The sequence below is a fragment of the Colobus angolensis genome, unplaced genomic scaffold (assembly GCF_000951035.1).
Source record: "Colobus angolensis palliatus isolate OR3802 unplaced genomic scaffold, Cang.pa_1.0 Scaffold65, whole genome shotgun sequence".
In the NCBI taxonomy this organism is placed as follows: Eukaryota; Metazoa; Chordata; class Mammalia; order Primates; family Cercopithecidae; genus Colobus; species Colobus angolensis.
This window is the reverse complement of record NW_012120154.1, coordinates 4664135-4668123: the sequence shown is the minus strand read 5'-3', so window position 1 is coordinate 4668123 and position 3989 is coordinate 4664135. Positions and strand designations below refer to the sequence as shown.

The window sequence follows — 3989 nt, the reverse complement described above, 5'->3', positions numbered from 1 at the left end:
ACAGGCACTTGGTCATTTGGACTTAATAAACCCAGCTTCAGAGAATCCCTGTTTCCCAGTCACTGTCTCTCAACTTTCCTACACTGCCACCAAGTATGGGCTAGCATCTATCCCTCTCACATTCCTCACCCCTTTAATTGATCCCCTGTTTTTCTTGTATCTCATTAATTTCTGGTATATTTCCTAGGACCTAAAAACATAACCAACTGTCTTTCATCTTAAAAAAAAAAAAAATGCCCCCTTCCCTCACCCCAATCAACTATCCACCTTAGACTTCCATACCGTCTCTTTCTCCTCTTTCTAGTCAAGCTTTTCCAAAGAGCTGTCTTCATTTTCCCATTTCCTATTCACTCCTCTCTCTATTTATTATGACCTGGCTTTAGAATGGTCTCCCGCCAGCATCACAGAGGAGCTCCACATCACCTAACCAGATGGATTCACCCCCACCTTGACCTCTCAGACACAACACCAGCAACATGGCCACTCCCAGCGCCTTAAAACTATCTCCCTTTTTATGCTTCCCACCCCACTCTGCTTTCTCCTTCTCGCTGTGACTGTCCCTTCTCTGTTCCTTCCTGGCCTCCCAAGCACCTCAGCCAGCCCCTTAGGCACCAGGGGTCTTCAGTGCTCCTCTTCTCATCCCAGTCTACCTGCTCTGCTTTCAAGTTTGCAGGCTCTCTCAAGCTTTTACTTAAAGGTTTTCCTAAGTAACAGCTATTAATTCAATGACCTATAGAACCTCTTCCCTTATATGTTCCAGAGATGAGATGCCTTAAACTCCACCTGCCAGAATGTGACTCTTTGGCCACCCCCCACCCCCCTAGCCCCTACTCCCAGTGTCTCTTTGTCTCTTGTAAGAGGACTTGCCCTCGGCCACCGGTTCTGCTAAGGCCAGAGAAATGCCCACACACGGTTGCTTATGGGAAGGGGTCATCTGAGCCAAAAATGGGGAATAGAGGCAGCTGCATGCCTTGAGCCACACTTGCAGGATCTGCCTGTTCAGGCCTCTCTTGTTCTCAGTGGTGACCTGTCTGCCTCCTGCTCCTGGGTCCTCCTCTTTCTGTGACTGAGACACCTGTGCCCCTCCCCCACTGCCCGGTTGGCGGCTCAATTCCATCCTCAGCCCCAGGACCAGCCCTGACCCAGGGCAGGAGGGGTTCACAGGGTCACAGATGTGCCTAGACTTCCTTGAGCCTCCATCCTCATCCCTGGGCCCAGCCTTGCTTCTGAAGAGCTGGGCCACCCTGTGCGGCCTCTGACAACTGAGTTCCTGCCTTTTTCCCCCAAGCCGGAGTTTGTTCTACAAAGCTCAAGTTGGAGACCTTGTTGTTCTTGATTACAGCTTACTTCTCTGTTTCCATACCTCTACAGATGTGGTTTCTAAACAGTTTTCTATTATATTGATGAGTAAAAAAAATTTTTTAATGGAAAGAAAAGTACAATTTTATTTTTAAATAAAAAAGAAAATATCATTTACTATCAACATCATTTTCTACTTTAAAAAAAGACATTTTATTTTATTTTGTTTTATATTTTGTTTTCTGAGACAGAGTCTCACTCTGTCACCCAGGCTGGAGTGCAGTGGCATGATCTCAGCTCACTGCAACCTCCGCCTCCCGGGTTCAAGCAATTCTCGTGCCTCAGCCTCCCGACTAGCTGAGATTACAGGTAGGTGCCACCATGCCCAGCTAATTTTTATATTTTTAGTAGAAATAGGGTTTCATCATGTTGGCCAGGCTGGTAAAAAGGGACGTTTTAATACAAACGAAGTAATCAAAGAATTCTGATCTCAGATCACAGGATGGCCCTTTTCAAACAGAGGCAGGGGGCCGTTTCCCTTGCCTTCATTCTCCAGGGGTTTCTCCTCCCATGAATGGGCAGTGAAAGTTTCATCCTGGACCCATCCTGTCTCCATGATGGCTTTGGGGACCTGCCTTGTCCCATTGTTTTGTCTGCGGGACTGGCAACTTTGACCATGAGAGGCAGACTCCCTCTAACTGGAGGCTGACAAGTGGAAACTGTTGGGATTATTCCCAGAGGCCTTACATGGGGGCGGCTCAGCTTGATGAATTCTGAGGCATGATCCAAATCTGCCTCCTAGGCCCAGAACATCAATCTCCAAGGTCCCAGGGCTGCTGGGGCTCTAGGAAGCCATTCTCTGCTGCTCCTGGTGTGCCCCTAGGACTGGCTGAGGTTGGGAAGGCCTCCCCTCGCTGGACTAGAGGACAAAGTGATTCATCTTGATCCCTGTGAAACGGTTGTGCAACCCCAAGAGGCTGAGACTCATCAAAGAATGTGCCTCTTTATTTTCTGTTCATTACATTGCCAGGCACAATCCAGACAGGACATCTCAGCGCTGCTTCCAGACCTCTACTTGAAGGTGGGATTCTTCAGTCTCCTGGACATTCTTAGAGTCTGGCTTTACACCAGCTCTCCTTTGCACAATGGCAACACCAGCAGTATCTGCCCATGTGCAAGAGAGTCTCCACAACAGCCCAATGGAGAAATGGAGGAGTTTCTAGGCCCATGTGACACATTTGGCCTTTACCACTTTTGTCTTTTACCACTTAGGATGATGTAATCACTTTTCTCTCTCTCTCTCTTTTTTTTTTTTTTTTTTTTTTGAGACAGTCTCACTATCACCCAGGCCGGAGTGCAGTGGTGTGATCTTGGCTCATTGCAACCTCCACCTCCCAGGTTCAAGTGATTCTCCTGCCTCAGCCTCCTGAGTAGCTGGGATTATACCTAGTACATCTCCAGCCTACAGGTGTGCGCCACCATGCCCCACTAATTTTTATATTTTCAGTAGAGACAGGGTTTCACCATGTTGACCAGTCTGGTCCTGAACTCCTGGCCTCAAGTGATCCACCTGCCTTGGCCTCCCAAAGTGCTTGGATTACAGGTGTGAGCCACTGTGCCCAGTCACTTTTCTCTGATTTTTAAGTGAAGTATATACATATATATACAGCAGGCAAGTGTAATTTCAAGCACAGAGGGCTTTTCAGCATAATTCTGAGAAGGCAACTTTCAGCAAAGAACTTGCAGACATGGTACAATTTTTTGTTGTTAAAGTCAAGGTAAGATTTTCTGGGAAAGGACATGAAGACTTTGACATAGTCTGCTTAGTTTTATTTATTTATTTATTTATTTATTTAGAGTCTCGCTCTGTCGCCCAGGCTGGAGTGCAGTGGCGCGATCTCAGCTCATTGCAACCTCCACCTCTCCGGTTCCAGGTTGAAGCAATTCTCCAGCCTCAGCCTCCCAGGTAGCTGGGATTACAGGCCATAGTCTGCTTTATAATAATAATAATAATAATAATAAAAGACAATTGTGTGTGAACAAGAAAGAAAGAATGATTCCCTCTTCGCACAAGAAGAAAGTTCTGCTGCTTTTGGTATCATGGGATCTTAGGTTCAATGTGTAGTGAGAGCTAAATAAGACAATTTTTATTTGTTTCTCTGAACACTTCTCTATTCCCATGACTATGTCATGCTTTTCCAATTGCTATAACTTATGGCGTGTTTTGATATTTGGCATCCTCACTCATTAGTCTTCCTTTTCAACATTTTATTGGACGTGATTACGCTATTATTCTTCCAAATTATTGTTAGAATCAATTTATCAAGTCATAAAAATGTCCTCTTTGAATTTTTATGGGAATTGCGCTAAATTTAATTCTTAATTTGGGAAGATCTGACAGTTTTGACAACTTTGTAATACTGGCTCTTTTGATCCAATAATTATGGATTTCCACTTATTTGGGGAATTTTACGTCAGCAAATTTTAAAAGCTTTTTCCTAGGTTCTTATTAGATTCATCTCCAGGTTTTTAAGATTTCAGCACCAGCCTACTTTCTCTCTCTCTCTCTCTTCCACCTTCCTCCCACCTTCCTTCCTTTCTTTCTTTTTCTTTTTCTTTCTTTCTTTCTTTCTTTCTTTCTTTCTTTCTTTCTTTCTTTCTTTCTTTCTTTCTTTCTTTCTTTCTTTCTT

The 3989-nt window shown here is 44.7% G+C and overlaps 1 long non-coding RNA gene across 1 annotated transcript; it reads left to right on the top strand.

Moving 5' to 3' along the window:
• Positions 1-450: 450 nt before the first annotated feature.
• LOC105527814 lies at positions 451-3333 on the top strand. Its single transcript, XR_001004271.1, has 5 exons — positions 451-707; positions 1551-1668; positions 2330-2767; positions 2810-2816; positions 3157-3333. It is a non-coding gene; the product is annotated as an uncharacterized LOC105527814 (long non-coding RNA).
• The last annotated feature ends 656 nt before the right edge of the window (positions 3334-3989 follow it).